Below are 19,550 nucleotides of genomic sequence, written 5' to 3'. Positions count from 1 at the left end.
TGACGTGTTTTTCCCATGTCTTCCCACTATGCTAGTATTCCGGTTAGTACTAGTAATACATGAGGATGCACACATAAACTCCCAATTAGCCGTACCACTGCTTAGCAAAAACTAAATAAATTTGGGTTCCCACTGATTTGGGGGGTTGTGCATGTGCACATGCTTATGGTATGGCTTGGCTTTCAACAAATAGCAGTACAAAATTACCATTATGAGGCACAACAAATTAAGCTCGGACCTAAGATTTTCATTCCTGAGTTCAAGACCGAGTACCCGAGAAAGTGCCACCAAAATGAAATGCCAATTTCTTGCTGACTAAATACTTGGCAATTCCATTTTTTAAATTTCTAGTAGTTATCATGCAAGAGGACTATATGATAGACAAATCTGGAGAACCATCATGCATGCATGAGAAGTTGAGCACACTGTTTAGTTCTAGCACAAAAGTAACAAGACATCCACCCATATGTATGACCTTCACACGGCTTGTCTTGTCTCATGCATCCCGCTTAAGGGAATGCACAACAATCCACCGTCAGCTATCTATAATGAACGTCACGTAAAATAGTTGGAGGAAAAAGAATAGCGATAGAGGAGTAGCCCGTCTACAAAAATGGAGTACTCCCTCCATAACGAAATATAAAAGTAGTGATCGAGACGCTCTTATATTTTTTTACAGAGAAAGTATCATCTAATCATGTCAAATCCCTACATAGCACGAACTAAGCGTATAGTTCTCATATAGTTAGGTTCCATGTCCAAGTCCTAGACTCGGCAGCAGTGTTCGCCTTTTTCTCTCGCTTTATTTCAGACTTTTTCTCAATATTTATTCAGTGAAAGGAGACGTTCCAGTCAATTATGAAGCATATGTGAGGCTGTACATACGTGCGTTTATAGAGATGAGTGTATATGCATGTATCCAAGCACGGTTATGACGGATGTCTGCAACTTACCATTTTTATCGTCAGTTTCATCCATAACTGCACGCAAGCGAACAAGCAACACTTATATGGACGTGGTTGTTCTGCTCGCGAGCACAGGTGCGCACGGTATCTGGCCCGCAGGACATGTCATCGCGATGTGTAGCGTCGAATTTTTGACGCAGCTAGTCGGTTGTTTTTAAATCGGGGGAACAGGAAATACGGTAGAGTGCTATGGCCTACGCCGGGCCGGTGACGGAGCGCGCAGATGCCGCCGTGATGGGAGATTAGCAGAGCCGTGGCTCGGGACCGTGTTCTTCTCCTGATCCGTAGCTCAACAAGTTGGATTTCCGGCAGGCTGTAGTAAATGACGAGTGAGACCAAGGAGGAGCTGTCTCCCACCTCTCGCCACGCTTGTTTTGGATCTCCGTTGACGCCTGCGGGACCCCGAGCACCGGAGTTCGGCGGTTGGAGGAATACACGGCGGCGCTTGTCCGTATGTAGTTCCTGATGCAACGCAGTAGGAGGTACAATCCCACCCGCCCCCTTCCCCCGGATTCTTACCGTGTATTTTCTGCTTGTGTCCTGATCCTAGATTTGGCCGATGCAGAGCTGCCGTGATGTAAGAGGTCAAGACAACGAGCTTCCAATGGAGCCGCTGCACTACCCCGCGGTGGCGATAGGAAGTGCAGAGCTACACCCCCATGGCAACAGCCAGCGTCGACGGGCAGGTGTGTGCGGCGGAGGGGGGACTCAGAACCGAGGGGGATGCTGAACCCCAAGCATCTGAGCAATTGATTGGCTAGATTGATCCAAAAACTACAGGATGGACTCGCAGGTAATCTATTGGCTAATGGTCTTTGGATTGACGCCTTTTTATCTGATTTTAGGCGTCCTTGGAGTCGCACATGAACTGACTTGCAGACGGACTGGCCAATTTTGCGAGATGTTTTAGTTACAAAATTAGGAATAGGTAGATCCTGGAGAAATTAGAATAGATACAGAATTTTCTGAAAGCCGTATGGCTTTACTCCTAGGCAACTCTTAAGATACTATCACCCGCTCATGATTAATAAAAAAGCATAGCAGTGTTAGTATGATTTATGGACACTGGATTCTGGTATGAGGGAATGTATAGCAAAATTCAGCAGAAAACTTTTATTTCCATACCTGAATCCTAAAACAAAAAGGCATCGCAGTGTTAGTCTGTTTTTTGAGTGTACAATGTTTCTGGGTGAAACTACAATTGTAAAAACTGAGTTTCAAATAGGGTGATCAGTTCTGCAAAGAGATTTCGTTTACAGATTTTGGAGAAAGGATAGTCCTAGAGAAATTAAAATTGTTGTATACATATATTATGTGGATAACAAGTGCTAGAGCTGCTGGTAGTCACCAGATGAATAAAAAAAAGAGCATAACTTTGTTGGTTAGTTTTGTGGATACTTAATTCTGATATGAGCGAATAAATATCAGAATTCAGTTGGAAAGGTTTGAAAATCCAAGCTTAAGATGAACAGAATCATTAGGTTCATAACTGTTATAAAAAAATGGAAGTAGGTGACATTCAAAATGGCGAACCCTCTGAATGTTTCATCCAGTTTGTTAAGTAGAAAAACATGCTGTGACAGATTAATTTATCATATCACAGGGTTAGAATTGGAACAGCTGCTCCAGGAAGGGCGCCTTGCCCTGGGCGACACAGCGCCCTAGAGAAAGCAATACGGGGGTTTGCTGACAAACCGGGCGACATTGTAGTCGTGCCTGCACTGGGTACAAGCTTCGGTACCCTCGGGGGAGGCCTATGATTTTTACAATCTCTACTTGTGGGAGAAGGGATTTGGAATAAGATACTGGAAGAGTAGGCTGAATGTGGAGAGGACAAAATAAGCAGGAAATTGTTTGCGGTTGTGTAGTAGGCATTTGTACACATGTATCTAATTCCATCTTCTCTCTAGCACACATGTGTTGCTCATACTCATCCATATGCTTTATAGGAATTTCCTTGTTCACGAAATGCCTAGATTCATAAGGATCAGAGGTGTTGCTTTGAAGGAACAGCTTGCCGGGAACATGCTTATGGATCATGAATTGATGTCACAAATCTCGTGCCACTACTCACAGCTTGACATGGAACCAATCAAACCAGGAATCGCCCTATCTCACATGGAGGCACCGAATTAAACCTAAATTTCGATGAGGAATATCTTGCATGATGCTTAAACTGCTACTGCCATTCCATACACAAGAGCCTCCTGATAATGTTTCATCATTTTGTGTGCAGACTCTTGTCTTATCCCATGGTGTTCTCCCTGGTCGGCAGCACCGATTCTAACTCTGAAGTCAGCGTGCACACGTGGATGTCGGTATAGTGACAATTTATCCACAAACAAAATATAGGTTTTCCCCCTTCATCCAATGACTGCCTACTTAATTTTATCCATTGTAGTCATGTGTTTGATGACTTTGTAAGTTCAGTACTGCCTACAATTCCCGCAGAAATTTTCAACTCTAATCCACATATAAAAGAACACAAGCCTGCAGCACTCTTATAAAAAAATGCATTGCTTCTTCACTCTGACGAACAACTCTTAGCTGTCACATTCGTTAGTAAAGAGCTCATTTTCTTCGGCACCCAATGTTTACCAGCGCCTACCAAAACTGTAAATTACTGAACCAACACTTTATGTGTCCCCGAACACTTTCAGTGTCCAACTAAATCTCTAATTGTTCACACTATTCTGATATCCCACATAAAAATGAGCATATTCAGTTGGTAGAACTTTTCTTGTTTCATGCATACTTGAATGTACTGGCATGATGTTAGGTGTGGCGATAGCAATATGGCTTGTTTCAAAATAAAAAAGAAACCCCTCTGCATGCATATTTGAACTGATTTCAAGTTAGTATGCATTATGTATGTCTGCCCGCGGAATGGTGTCTTGTTTTCTGAAGTTTTTGACAATATGGTCATGCATTCTGAATTTTTCGACAGTACGCACGTCCAGTCTGAATTTTCCGGCTGTATGGTAGTGAATTCTGAATTTTTGACATAATCAACATGCCTATAGACTGGTGTACATATTTTTGACAGAACCACCAGCTCTAAGAATGGAACGTACGAGGGACTCAACAAACGGACAAGGTTCTGGAGCATATGTCGGCAGCAGGGGCACAAGAGGACTACGTGCCTGGACCGGGTGATGCCCCGAAGACTGTTCGCAAACCAGCGAGGTGCAAACATTGTGGAATCGAAAGACACAGGCGAAACAACTGCCACAAAGTGGGTGATCTGCGGATGATTGGACTGTGAGCAGTTGCAAAAATCTGTTTGTTTAGACTATAAATCTGTAAAACTTCATGTGTGCGTTGGTAGTTTGATTAGTAGAACTTCTCTATTTTCATGCTTGCTGGGTGTATTCAGCTGCTGTTATGCATAGCAAAACCAACTATGTATAATCTGAAGATGATGTATGCTTGAACTGGTCTGAAACTGTGCGTATGAGGGTGCGTCCGTAGTTCCGTCAGTAGAACTTCTCTACTGTCATGATTTCCTGAGTGTAGTCAGCTGATGTTATGCATGGCAAAACCAAATTATGTATTGTCTGAAAATAATGTATGGTTGATGTGGTCTGAAACTCGATGTATGAGGGTTCGCATAATGAATGTCTCAATTTTGTGAACTGTTGTACACCATGGTGATGCATTCTGAATTTGTGAGCACTATGGTGGTGTCTATATTTCTGAATTTTGTTCCAACGTGATGATGCATTATGGAAATTTGATGACTGTGAAACGTGTCTTGGTTTCTGAATTATTGTAGAACATTGCGTGCACTCTGGATTTTTCTACAGCACAGCCATCAAAGTCTGAATTTTCCCAAAGATCTGGGAGTGTATTCTGAATTCCTGAATATTATCACAATGCATCCAAGCTGGTGCATGTATTTTATACCTGGTGTGGACTAATATATTATCAGAACTACATTACCCATCGGGAGCATGGTGTGCGTTGATTAGAAAATCAATTTTGAGATAAATTTTGGTATGCTTGCCCATTGGGTTATTCCACGCAGGTGAGTGTAAGACCCGAGCTATGGGGGGGCTCTAGCTACTCGCAATTTCAGAGAACATCAAGAACAGGGGGATGAAATTGGGTGGAATTAACTTAGGGTTTCTTACAGCAAGAGGAACAGATTTGCCAGCCGGAACACGGCGGCTAGGGGGAAACCCTAATACAATTACTCGATGCCTCTCCCAGCCTCTCGATCCTGGCTTTATAGCCATTACATGAGTAAAAGTAAATAGAGGAAATAACAGAGTAAGTGGAGTTGCCGGAAAGGTAACAGTGACAGCTGAAGTAGCGGCCACCGTCCGATCAACAATCCACGCTCCAGATCATCCCGCCAGTGCACGAAGCGGTACGAGGGTTGGGGTGCACTGGATGGCGATCGGTTGGTCCAGTTTGAATCATCCTCACGAAGCTTTACGCAGAGTTAACTGTCCCCCGGAGTGAGACCAGACTTGCCCTCAAGGATGGAAAGCTGGAAACACCTTTTGGATGAAACCCGAGTCCTCCCAGGTAGCTTGTTCTTCTGGTAAATTCCTCCATTTGATGAGCCAGCGGACAACGGGGATAGAGATATCACCTTGCTTGCGGGGAACGAGCTTTCTGTCCAACAATGTCTCTGGTTCCAGCAGAACTGTCCCATCTGGATTAAGTAGTGGGAGTTGAGGGTTCGGAACAGCATTAGGCCCCAAGTGCTTCTTCAATTGACTAACATGAAAGGTGTCATGTAACTTGCAGTCATCAGGTAATAGCACTTTATAAGCAGCACTTCCCACTTTGGCCATTACTCTGAAAGGGCCATAGTATTTGGAATGAAGTTTTAAGTTCCTGTGGATACTCAAAGAAGTATGTCTATATGGTTGGATCTTAAGGTAAACCATATCACCAACTTCAAAGGTTCTCTCTGATCGTTTCCTATCAGCAAAGAATTTCATCCTTTCTTGGGCTTTCAGTAAGTTTTCTTTGATGATAGCAGCAGTATCTTCCGGTGACAGGGAGAATTGAGTATCTTCAGGAAGAATAGCAGGGTATAAAGCAGATTCAGCAATCATTGTTGGTTTCCTGCCATACACTGCTTGAAAGGGGGTCATTTGCAGAGCTGTGTGGAAAGAAGTGTTGTACCACCATTCAGCCAGGGAAATCCAGTAGCACCACTTCTTGGGCTGATTGAAAACCATGCATCTCAGCTAGTTTTCCAGGCACTGATTAACTCTCTCTGTCTGCCCATCAGTCTGAGGGTGGTAGGAAGTGCTCAAGTGCAACTTGATCCCCAACCTTTTGAAGAGGTCCTGCCACAGATGACTGGTGAAGATTTTGTCTCTGTCAGTGACAATTACACAAGGAAGACCATGTAGCTTGAAAACATTGTCAATGAAAGCCGTAGCTACTGATCTGACAGAGATTGGATGTTTCATAGGGATGAAGTGACCGTATTTAGTAAATCTGTCTACTACAACTAGGATGAGATCTTTGTTGTTGGAAGTTGGTAAACCCTCTACAAAATCCATGGAAATGTGTGTCCAAGCAAACACTGGTGTTGGAAGAGGTTGAAGCATTCCAGGATATTTGCAATGTTCAGGTTTGTTGATTTGGCAGACAGGACACTGCTGAATAAAGTGTTGAACACTCTTTTTCATACCAGGCCAATAAAACAATAATTTCAGCCTGTTGTAGGTAGCTCTCTGTCCTGAGTTGCCACCCAATTCACTGCTGTGGAAGGCTGTTAGTATACTAGTTCTGAGCTTATCATCTTGGCCAACCACTACTCTGTTTTTGTATCTTAGAAGCCCTTGATGTAACTTGTAGTTAGGTGTACTGTCAGGGGCTACAGCTAGCTTAGTTAACAACTCTTTGCATGTGTCATCTTGAGTGTAACTGGCAATAACCTCAGTGACCCAGGCAGGGTGAACAACAGTGCCAGTGAGTGCCTGAATTTGTAATTTGACTCTGGAAAGAGCATCTGCCACTTTGTTTGTTTTGCCCTTTTTGTATTCCACCTTGTAATTGTAGCCAAGAAGTCTGACCAGTAGTTTATGTTGTATTCCTTCTGTTAACTTCTGATCTTGAATGTACTTTAAACTTTCCTGATCAGTTCTGATTATTAGAGAGGAAGCTGCAAAGTAATGCTTCCACTTCTTCAGTGCTTCCATGATTGCAATAGCTTCCTTGTCATAAGTGGACAAGGTTTGAGCTCTAGGGCCAAGTGTTTTACTGAAGTAAGCTAATGGCTGTCCTTTCTGCATTAGCACTGCTCCAATTCCATAATTGCAAGCGTCAGTTTCCAGTATAAATGGCTGAGAGAAATCAGGAAGCGCAAGGACATGGGTTTCAGTCATCCTGTGCTTTAGTATGTTAAAAGCATTCTGCTGTTCTTCTCCCCAAATGAAGCCCTCTTTTTTCAAAGCTTGAAATAAGGGTTTACAGATGTAGCCATAGTTTTTGACAAATCTTTTGTAGTAACCTGTGAGGCCAAGGAAACTCCTGAGTTCGGTGACAGAAGTAGGAGTGGGCCAGTTAACCACAGAGGAGATCTTAGCAGGATCTGTAGCTACACCATTTTTGCTAATAATGTGGCCCAAGTATTCCACTTGTGGCTGTCCAAAAATACACTTCTTCTCATTTGCTACCAGCTTGTGTTTTTTCAGTGTTTCAAACACTATCTTCAGATGCTCACAGTGTTCCTCCTCCGTTTTGCTAAAAATGAGGATGTCATCGAAGAAAACCAGAACAAAAACTCTCATATAAGGAGCTAGAATTGTGTTCATCAAGAGTTGAAAAGTTGCAGGTGCATTGGTCAATCCAAAGGGCATCACTAGATATTCATAATGGCCCATGTGAGTAGCAAATGCAGTTTTGTGGATATCTTCTTCTAACATTCTGATCTGGTGATACCCACTGGTGAGATCTATCTTGGAGAAGATTGTAGCACCAGAAAGTTCATCAATGAGGTCCTCAATTATTGGCAAGGGGTACTTATTTTTAACAGTTTGGGAGTTCACTTTCCTGAAATCATTGCATAGTCTCCAGCTTGCATCTTTCTTCTTTACTAGCAGTGCAGGGGAGGAGTAGGGGCTGGTACTGTCTCTGATAATGTTGTCATCAACCATTCTATTGATGAGCCCTTCCATAATATCTTTCTAGTGATGTGGTAACCTATAAGGTCTGATATTGACAATTTTTGCATCAGGTTCCAAGGGAATTTTGTGATCACAGTCTCTTTTGGGGGGCAGTCCCACACGTGCACTGAAAACATCTTTATGTTCAGTGATGACTTGCTGCACCTTAGGGGGTGGAGCTGTAGTTGCTACCTCTTCTTTTTCCACCACTGGTCTGATCAATAAGAATGCTCCTCCTACAGCATCTTCCATCAGGTTATGTACAGAGGAGGTATCTTGAATTTCCAGATCAGAAGATATAGTTTCATCCACTATGTGAGCTCTAGTTCCATCATGCAGTTTAATTTCCATGAACATTTCTTCATAATCCATCCAGATGGGACTGACTTGGCAAAGCCAATCAGCTCCTAAAATCATGTCATAACCCAACAACTTCAGCACTCTACAGTCAGACTTGAGTTCATGACCTTGAATAGTATAAGAACAGTCTTTGACTATTTGGTCAGTAGACAAGTATCCCCCATTAGCTACTGTCACCTTGAGTTTCTTAGTTGGTAACAGTGTACATTGTGCTTTTTCGGCAATCTTGGGAGATATAAAAGTGGCTGTACTACCACTATCAATAAGAGCAAGGGCAGTGCAGTTATTGATGTTGACTTTGACAGTAAATGTGTACTTTTTCAGGCTCAATCCCATCAGGGCATGCATAGAAATTTGTAAGTTCTGGTCAGGCAGTTCAGCAGCAATCTCTTCCAGTTCTTCTTCAAAATCAGTGAAATATATTATTTCAGCATCTTCAGGAACTTGGCCTTGTAGAGCTTGAACTTGGGCCTGTTGGGACATTTTGCATACTTTCCTATGTCCAGGGAACCACTTTTCATTGCATTTATAGCAGACTCCCTTTAATCTAGCTTTCTCAATAACAGCAGATGGGGTAATATTCTGAGGTCTGTTAGGAATGAACTGCACTTGTCTCCTGACAGGAAGGGGTTGGTTTGGTGCTTCTTGTCTTCGGGGAGGTTGAGTTTGCTCCAATCTTCTAGCTAACCAAATAGCCTTTTGTAATGTTTGAGGTTCATGGCATTGGATGAGATGTTGTATGCTATCATGCAAACCAGAAATGAAACTGTTCATGTAGTAAGAGTCAGGTAGGGCAGGATTATCTCTTCTCATCAAGTTCATCAGTTGCTCAAACTGGAGTACATATTCCTTAACAGATCCTGTCTGTGTGAGAGCATGAAAACTCCTGACATTATCACAAACAGAAGATTCAGAAAACCTGTCCCCTAGGTGTCTACAGAACCTGTACCAGGGCATAGTTGCTGCAATATAACCAGTTCCTCTCCACCATTCAATGGCGGGTCCTTTCAAGTAAGTGACTGCTATCTCAGTTTTGGTTTCAGGTGGGGTTCTAGCAGCATCAAAGTAAAGGTCCATGGTTTGAATCCAGGAGTCTGTGTTATCTCCTTCAAATTCAGGCATGTTCATTTTAGCAGGCTTGACTAGAGTTGGGTTTCTTCTGTCAGTTAACAGTGGATCTCTACCAGGTCTTCTCTGGCCTTCCACCTGAACTTCCACTTGCTCAAGTTGCTGTTGTTGGTCAGGAAGGGTCACTTGTGGTTGCCCTTGTTTTTCCACAGGAGGTTGAGCCGGCTGCTTAATCTGTCCAAAATGGGGATGTCTGTAAGGCTGTTTAACAGTACCATCCAGGTGAAGTTCCTTGCCTATTTCGACATCATGTAGCACTCCAGAACCAGCTGTAGGAGGGGTATTGAATGCCTCTGGTGCATTCCTTACTTGTGCTTGAGGTGTAACTTGGTGGACACTGCCCTGTGCTCCCAAAGGAGTTGTTGGACCTGGATCTCGTGGGTGTAAAGCAGTGATCAAGTGAGTCAGAGAAGACTGCATTTCTAGCAAGGTTTTCTGAACATCATTGAAGTTCTTATTGACTGTGACTTGCAACTCTTGGAAATCTTGCCGATCTTGTTCTCTATTCTGCTGCAGCAGCTTGACGTCCAACTTGAGGGACTGCATCTCCAAGTCTGTCGTGGTCGATGATTCTGGTGGTGCTCCCATCGGATCCGTCCGGTTTTACTCAAAGCAGAGCACTTTGAGACCCGACAGATCAGAAAACGAACAACGGGGCCAAGCGAGGAATTTTACCACAGCAGAAGCTGCAACCCGAGCTTGACGTCGTCGTTCCCGCCGCCGATGGTGTTCAAGAGGGAAGGGTGGGTGGGATTTTAGACCGAAGAAGTGTTCTTCAGCAACCACTACCCCGCAGCCTCTAACACCCGAGCTGTCTACCGCCGCCTGCGCCACCAGAACTTCTCCGCCACCGCCGATCTGGGTTGACAAAGGAAGGAGGATGGCCCCAACCCTTTACCAGATCTCTCACTCCGCCAAGAACCGTCGGCTCTGAATACCAAATTGTAAGACCCGAGCTATGGGGGGGCTCTAGCTACTCGCAATTTCAGAGAACATCAAGAACAGGGGGATGAAATTGGGTGGAATTAACTTAGGGTTTCTTACAGCAAGAGGAACAGATTTGCCAGCCGGAACACGGCGGCTAGGGGGAAACCCTAATACAATTACTCGATGCCTCTCCCAGCCTCTCGATCCTGGCTTTATAGCCATTACATGAGTAAAAGTAAACAGAGGAAATAACAGAGTAAGTGGAGTTGCCGGAAAGGTAACAGTGACAGCTGAAGTAGCGGCCACCGTCCGATCAACAATCCACGCTCCAGATCATCCCGCCAGTGCACGAAGTGGTACGAGGGTTGGGGTGCACTGGATGGCGATCGGTTGGTCCAGTTTGAATCATCCTCACGAAGCGTTACGCAGAGTTAACTGAAGAAGCTGCCGCTGTTGTTATCTTCAGGCAGGGTCCTGACAGTGAGTGACACGTAGCAGTGTGCATTGTAGACAGGTGTGTGCCTCTGGGAGGCCGCGCGCCCGGTGTTGTGGTGATCCCTTTCGAATTTCAAACTCCAAGAGCGGGAAGACGAGGAGCAGCATCCCTAGCCCGATCAGTGATGCGACTAGGTTCTGCCCCGCCAGAATAACAACTAGCCGCTGCATCTCCGAGCAGCAGCGAGAGTGATTGCCACAGATCGCCGGTGTCGGGTGATTATTTTGCATCTGCAACAGGGCGCTGTTAGCCTCGCCGAGCCCAGCTGTGACCTTGTCGGCTGCGTGCTGAGACCGAACCCTGTTGCGGATCTGTACTGCCTGTCGACGAAGAAATAGAGCTGGGTAATGGTGAACTCCGAAGTAGCGATTCAGATCGGGACGGTAGGTCCGGTTCGATCTGATGAAGCTACAAAGACCAGCCTGCACCAAGAAATACAGATCTGGGGCTACTGAGTACGAGATCGCTAAAATATGAATCTAGATCAGACTTGAGAAATAACTTACATCTTTCCTGGCGCACTTGTAAAAGCGGTCGCCGGCGTTGTTGCCGCCCTGAGCAATCCAGGTGATCACCTGGCACCACATTCAGGGCATGGAATGAGCGGCAGCATCTCGTCGTCAAATCCATTGGACGTGGAGGTGGACATGGAGCAAAGGTTGCGCTGGATTAATTGCAGAGTAGATTGAGCGAGAGGGAAGGGGATGAATGAATCGTGAGGGGGAAGGTAGGGAAGCCGCGCAGCAGTAAAAGAGCAGCAGCCGCCGTTGGCCCAGAATCGGCGCGAAAACGGCCACCCGTTTGTGTACGTCTGAGCCAGAGCCCAGGCGTCTCACGGCGTTGAAAGGCCGTGCGGACAGACGTGGGCCATGTTAACTGTTCAAAAAAGCTATACGTGAATAATACCTGGGCCTCACTGGCGGAGCTACGTGTGACGAAAATGGGCCATGGCCCGCCCATCCTACAGCAAATGCAGTGTCAGATTGAAGTAAACTGGGCCATGAGAACAAAAACTAGTGATCTTCCTTCATGCCGGCCCGCCCAGCTTTGGCTGTATAGCTCCGCCACTGCTGGGCCTATACACGCGTGTTTGTGGATCACGAGGCATGCAAGCGGGGGCGATACCGCGACCACCTGTGCTCGTGCTCAGAAGATCACTTTCGCACTTATAGCAGTTTCATTTCATCTAATTCTGGCCTAACTGTCAGTTTCTGCAAACAGATAAACATACGTTTCTATTTTAGGAGGTGTCTACAGTAGAGCGCGTCTACATATCACATGGACAACTACTATAAACAGATGTATGCACACGCCTCATGCATGCACTCCCGCTGTAGACGGTTACTGGTTGGCCACTTTGGGCCAATTGCTAATATTCTGCACATGCTGGCATGTGGACGTGCACGTCTATTGCGATCGGTTGGAAACAACCAGCTGATTAAAGACCCCCAACTGTTTATGAAAAACGATTGGAGGAGACTTCTTTTTAAATTTATTTTTGCAGGTTTATTGTTCGCTTCCTCAGCCATGGTCGTGAGAACATCATCAATTGTAATCATTCTCAATTGAAATGGGTTCCAGGTCGCATGCTAACATGGTTTTTACATTAAGAACACAAACATTTATGGTAAAACTTATTTTTTTTGGAAATTAAGAGCATTTCAGAAAATTCTGAAGAATTTTTAAAATCCAAACATTTAAACAGAAACAAGAGCACTTTTTTTAATTGATGAAATATTTGAAAGAAGAACATGTTTACAAAATTGTGTAAATTACTTACAATATACGCGTACTTTTTCTAAAAGCTGAGCTTTTTTGATATTTGCAAACAATTTTTTTACACGCGAACAACATTTCAAATTTTCTTGAAAAAACAGAAACCTTTTTTGAGCTTGAGATGACAATTTCTAATATTTTGTTAAAAATACGAGCAGTTTTTCAAATTCAAAAAAATTTAAGATTTTTCTGAGTTTTTTATTAAAAAATTTTGAATTTATGTAAAAAGAAAAACGATTTTTAGAAAAAGTAAAGAAAGGGAAATAAAAAGGAAAGGAAAACCAATGACGAAAAAACGGAATCGGAAAAGGCCGCGAATCAAACAAACAAAAAAACGGTTCCCAGCGACTTGGCCCGGGTTGTTCTAAGAAAAAAAAGCTACTCGGCCGGGCTGTCTGCAGTTTCCTCCCCTGTTAGACTGTGATGCAGCGGCATTTTGCCACAGTGGGCGTCATATTGGATTTACCATCTTTTTTGAGAAGCATATAGGGTTTACTTGTGCAAACACTGGTACTAGTAGCGTGCAATAAAATGTATGTAACATTATAAAATAAATAACCATGTATTTCACAAATATTAACATTGTATAAAAATGTTCTTGAATTATATAAAAGATGTACAAATGCATGTGAAAAGGTAGACATCAAAAACAATTGTTAAGAAAATGTTAAATATGAGTAAAACAATGTTCCTTATGTATAAAAAAATTGTATAATTTGTATGAAAAAATTAGATAGTAAAATTATTATTTTTAAATGTTAATCTTCTATTTTAAAAATCTTAAATATGTACATAAAATATTCCTGGTGTATACAAAAGATGTATAATGTTTATGAAAAAATGTAGTCTGGGTTGGAAAAGGAGAAAAAATAAAAAAATAAAGAACAAACAAAACCAGAAAAATTGAGTGAAAGCCGAAAAAAGAAAAAGAAAAAGACAAAGAAATGGAAAAGAAATAGAAATAGAAAAAAGCAAAATTGTAGAAAACTAAAATAAAATGTTTTTTATCATTCATGCACTAGTGGAGTGTCACTACTCTGTTTTGCCATTAAAAATTACAACTGCTCAAAAATACCTCAAAAATGGATTGCGGAGCTCTTAGTAAGGAATTAACCTTCATTAAGAGCTTGGCACATTGTGGGAGGGAGAGCTGGCTCCTAACGCATGTTTTTTTAATTACTTTTACTTATCTTTTTTAAACGAAAAATATTTTACTTAAATCTTAAAAAACATTAATTTCTGATTTAAAAATGTTCACACAGTGTAAATGCTCACAAAATAATAATATTGGTAGCATTTAAAAAATGATCGTAATTTATTATGAGCCATCCCAAGGGTCCAAGCCATCATGGCGAAACCAAGCCATAACAAGCATTGCTTTTTTTGCTCTCAGGTTTTTGGACCCCATGCCTTAGGCGCCTCCTAAACGGCTGGGCCCATTGTGGGAGGGAGAGCTGGCTCCTAACGCATGTTTTTTTAATTACTTTTACTTATCTTTTTTAAATCAAAAAATATTTTAATTAAATCTTAAAACATTAATTTCTGATTTAAAAATGTTCACACAGTGTAAATACTCGCACAAAAATGTTCAAACATTAATTTCTTTGATAAAACGAAGATGAACCATTTTTTACACAATAAGGTAGTTGGGTCGACCCAGTGCTGGGGGCTGCAGGTGCCCGTTTGCAAAATGCATACTAACGGGCGCCTGCAGCGTCAAGTAGGAAATGCCGACTATATCTCACTTTTTTTTGATAAATCTCGCCTTCTTTACTGTTCAATAATTAAAGGTACAATGTTTTGGTCATGAGGAGACCCCAACCAAACATGACGACCTACACCTAAATTACAACCAAACTTGGCGAGATTATGCGCTTTGAAATTAAAAACTCTATGTTCATGAGTGAAAGTACATGAAATCATATCATTTTTCCTAGCAATTATTTCCTAGATGATGGCACCATGATATCCTCCCGACCCTTGCTTAATGTCCTTCACCACTTCCTCACAATCTGAAGCAACGTGCATCATCTGAATTCCCAGGTCCTCTGCAAATGCAAGAGCTTCTCTACACGCAAATGCTTCGAGAAGAGTCGGGTCAATAATACGTGCATACACAACAAGAGAAGAGCCCAGGTAAAGCCCGGTGCTATCCCTGCATACTGCTGCTGCCACTCCACAATGGCCATGCCGACCTACAGCTCCGTCGACATTGATCTTTGCTTTGTCCCCCATCGGAGGCAGCCACCTCTGGACTTCTGCCACCCTCGGACCCGAGCTCGCACCAGGAACCCTGCTTGTTGCTGGTTTATGCAGTCCTCGCAAATCCATCAAATATGAGTTAATGAATGAATTTGTTTGACTTGGGCTCTGAAAAATAGCTTCATAGACTGCTTTCCGTCTTGTGTACTAGATAGACCATAGGGTAACAACCATAGTTGTAAACTGGTCATGACTCAACGACTCCTGCATGTCGAAGAGAAATTTCTTGGCGCCCGGCTCCTGATTATCTCCCATACGCTGCACCACCTCTGAATCTGACAAGGCCCAAATACAACGCGCCATGGTGCAACTGATTAGTGCGTGTCTCCAAGAGTCTTCCCTCCCACACAAAGGGCATGCATCAACCGTAGACATGTTCCGTTTCTTTAGCACATCTATTGTCGGCAGTGAGTGGCGTGCCAGTCTCCACAGGAATATTTTCACTTTAGATGGAACCGAGAACCTCCAAAGCGTAGTCCAATCTTCCTCCTGTCTTGAGTTATTCGATGCACCACTTCTCCCTTCAAGTCAGTCTTCCCGCTACATTTTGGTTTTGATAATGAATTTGTATGCAAAGCTAACAGAGAAAACACCCTTCCTATATGGGTGCCATGCCCAAAAATCCTCCATATTCCGTATGCACACCGGAATTTTCAAAATAGTATCCGCATCGATAGGCAGAAATACACTACGGATGTAGTTCACATTCCATTGTGTTGTAGCTGGAATTAACAACTCTGAAACTTTAGATGGAGGATCAACCACACGACATAAAATTGGTCTTAGTGATGATTCTTTTGGTAGCCAATTATCTGTCCAAATATCCGTTGATTGCCCATTGCCAATCCTCTTGATGATGCCTTGTTTCAAGATTTCTCTGCCGTCAAGAATTGCCCGCCAAATTTGAGAGGGGAGGGAACCAAGTTCTGCCGATAGAATAGACCCTTCTGGATAGTAGCTCGCCTTGAGAATCCTAGCACTCGATGATGTAGGCTCCTACAACAACCTCCACGCCTGTCGTGATAATAATGCAAGGTTAAAAAGTTCCAAATCTCGAAAACCTAGCCCTCCCAAATACTTGGGTCTCGTCATCACTCCCCAAGAAACCCATGCAGGTTTTCTTTTTCCTTGCTTACATCCCCACCAAAATTTCCTGATAATGCTGTTAATATGTTTGCATAGTCCCCGACAACCTAAAGCATGACATAGAATATACCGGGATCGCCTGTGCAACTGATTTACTCAAAACATCTTTGCCACCTGCCGATAATATCTTACCCATCCATCCTTTGACTTTATCCCAGATGCGATCACTTATATATTTGAAAGTATCCTTTTTTGAATGACCTACATCAGTGGGCATACCCAAATATTTGTCAGTTAAAGATTCATTTGGTACTTGCAAATGCCCCTTCACCGCATCACGAACAATCTGTGGACAGCCTTTACTGAAAAATATAGAAGATTTTTCTCTATTCACCCTCTGTCCTGATGTCAAACAATATGATTCCAGTAGGTTTGATACCTCCTCCGCTCCATTAACACTTGCCCTGAAAAACAGCAGGCTGTCATCCGCGAATAAAAGATGGTTCACCGACGGAGCCGATGGGGCCACCTTGATTCCACTGAGCTGTGATGACTGATTTTGAGATTTCAATAGGCACGAAAGGCCCTCCGCTACTAACAAGAAAAGGTATGGAGAGATTTGAGTCTCCACAATACAAAGCACTTTAGGGGCAAACTTAGTCGCGATCTCACGTAGCTCTTGAACTGTCGGGGCGTTGCCTATCCCTCGACAGTTCCAGCAAACTAGACTCATTGCGCCCAGCGGTCCTCCGCCGAGGAGGCCGCCGATCTTGCGTCATTTGGTTTGCCGGAAACTGAAAACTTCTTAGCATTTGACTTGTCTGATGGAATAGCCGAGCCTTGAGCTGACTTACTCCTCTTCAGGTCCTGTTTTGGAGGCGGGCTAGGAGGAACATCAGCGCCCCCTTTGCCTCCAGTTACCTGTATTATCTCCATGCCCATGCTTGTCCCATTAGCAGGAGGCTCAACAAACTGTTCCAAAGGGCGTTTCCGGTTCAGATCTGCCTCGTCCATCTCGTCATCCGCTTGGGACTTCTTTTCCTTCTCGATTTCATCTTCTTCATCATGCCGAAGATCTTGCCCTGGGGTCTATGACTGCTGGATGTTCCGGCGTCTCCTTCCCCAGCGAGTAGTGGCTGGAGCTCTCAGATTTTTGAACACTAACGCCGAGGGGGGATGCATCCCGTCGCCGTGCTCCTTAAATTGTTGCCCCATCATGCCACATACCTGACACCAATCTAGCAGCCTTTCATACTTTACTGCAAATATTTCTTGTTGCCCACCTCTAACCAGCGAAGTTGCTTTCTTCAATGGTTTACGGACATCAAACCTGAGCCTAACTCTGTAAAAATTACCCTCAAAATCAAATGAGGATGGCTCTGCATCTACAAATTCTGCAATCTTGGACGCTAAAGGCTTCACCATACCATGATAACCTACTGGGAGGTCAATGATCCTTGCCCAAATATCAATTGTGTTGAGCTCAATGGATGTCGGCTTAGAGAATCCATCATAGGGAGCTATAACCAGTGGATTCCCCCTGAAGTGCCATGGCCCTCCCTATGTGACCGTCTCCCAATCGCCTAGGTAGTTGAACTGCATGATGAATAAGTTATCCTCAAGGGTTTTGATCTTTACTGGCCTAGCCAAATCCCACGCAGAGTGCATATTGCAGAAGAACCAATAATTGCTGAACTCTTTATCCATATACACCCGAACAAGGATCATCCACCTGAGATCTTCCGCCGCCGGGGCGTCCTCTTCATCGAACACCACATCATCGAGGTCCTCCTCGTTCAAGGCCAACTCTTTCATCAAGTCCTCAATCTTCCCCTTACTTCCCGACGTAGACCCTTCGCCTTGATTCGCCATGTCCAGAGCTCCCGATCCGATCTTCCTCACCCCACGAGCTAGGTCGCAACCCTCAGCCAAGGCTGGGAAGCAGTCTCAAAGACCACCCCGTAGTGAGCCCGAGTCTGCTGGTCCCGATCAGCGATGGCAGAGGACAAGTTTTCTCAACGCCGCCGGAAGCGACGAGAGGACGTATAAACCCTAACTAAAGGGAAATCAATACTCGCCACTATATCTCACATTAAGCGAGACGGAAGGATCGCTGGCGTCTAACACTACAGTAATGGGCCAGCCCAATAGCGGACACTTCAAAGAAATAGTTAGAGAAAAAGGCACGCGTGGGGGGGATTCGAACCCGAGACCTCCTATGTGAGGCTCTCTGCGTCAAATTGCTACCGTTGCGCACAGGCGGGGCATCGACTGAGCCGGCCCATGAAGACAGCAAGCTATACATGACGTGTAGTGAGGCTAAAAAAATATCAAGTGGAAGCAGGGATTCGAACACAAGATGCACCGCTATTCATGATGAGTCCCTACCAACTGAGCTGGCACCTGTAGCTGATTAAATAGTAGCATCAGACCTAAAGAACAAGACATGCTGCGCAGCTCCAAATCAGTTTAGGAATTTCGGAAGCAATATTTTTTTCAAAAAATGGAATGTTCTGTGAAACCCAAACACTTTCAAAATTTGTGAACAAAATTGTAAAAACTATAAAAAATTTGAAAACAAGAACATTTTTTGAAAATCTTGAACATTTATTTTGAAACAAGAACATTTTTTCAAATTTCAAAAAGTATTTGGAAATGTGAACATGTTTTGAAATTCCTGAACAAAATTTGCAAACACGACTTTATAACAATTGTGAACAATTTTTTCAACTGGAACATTTTTTGAAACTCCTGAAAAATGAAAACAAGAACACTTTTTGGAATTTGTGGACAATTTTTAAAAATGGGTTATTTTTTCAAAAATTGCAGAAAATTTGAAAGAAAAAACATTCCAACAATTTTTGTACAACAAGAACATTTTCCAAAATGCCCGCACAATTTTTGAAAAATGTGAATTGTTTTAATTTCTGAACAATTTGTTAAAACACGAACATTGCTGGAATTTTGAATGTTTTGACACCAACAAATTGTGAACTTTCGGAACAACTTTCAAAAGAAACAAAAAAACAGACCGAAAACAGAAAAAGGGAAAGAAAGAAAAGTAGGAACGAAAACACAAGTAGAAAAGGGAGTTACAAAATAAATATAAAACAGAAAAAAGAAAGAGAAATACGAAAAAAGAAAAACAATGTAACGGAAAAAAGACAAAGGAAGATCAGAAAAAGAGAAAAACAGATTAATAAAAACTGTAAATAAAAAGAGAAAAAAAACCAGTTCAGGAACGTTCTAGAAGAACCGATCAGGAAACTTCTAGGAGGTTCCCAAAATCAGAAACTGTAGCGCGTTTTATCTCATAACTGGGCCGGCCCACCTTGTTTGCTCGTGGCTAGCTCTCTGTGCGAAGCCTCAGCAGTTTGACGCAACGCGCGTCCTATAAGGTTTTCGTTCGAACCC

At 43.2% G+C, this 19,550-nt stretch overlaps 1 long non-coding RNA gene across 3 annotated transcripts; it reads left to right on the top strand.

Moving 5' to 3' along the window:
• Positions 1 to 1,164: 1,164 nt before the first annotated feature.
• LOC123057500 (uncharacterized) lies at positions 1,165 to 4,542 on the top strand. Of its 3 annotated transcripts, XR_006426875.1 has the most exons (4): positions 1,165 to 1,447; positions 1,531 to 1,758; positions 2,569 to 3,317; positions 4,012 to 4,542. It is a non-coding gene; the product is annotated as an uncharacterized lncRNA (long non-coding RNA). The 3 variants fall into 3 exon arrangements; XR_006426876.1 differs by having other exon boundaries at positions 2,915 to 4,542; XR_006426874.1 differs by having other exon boundaries at positions 2,569 to 4,542.
• Positions 4,543 to 19,550: the final 15,008 nt, after the last annotated feature.

This window comes from Triticum aestivum, chromosome 3A (assembly GCF_018294505.1).
Source record: "Triticum aestivum cultivar Chinese Spring chromosome 3A, IWGSC CS RefSeq v2.1, whole genome shotgun sequence".
Taxonomy (NCBI): Eukaryota; Viridiplantae; Streptophyta; class Magnoliopsida; order Poales; family Poaceae; genus Triticum; species Triticum aestivum.
Note: the sequence above shows the minus strand (reverse complement) of the source record. Positions and strands in the feature narration are given on the sequence as shown.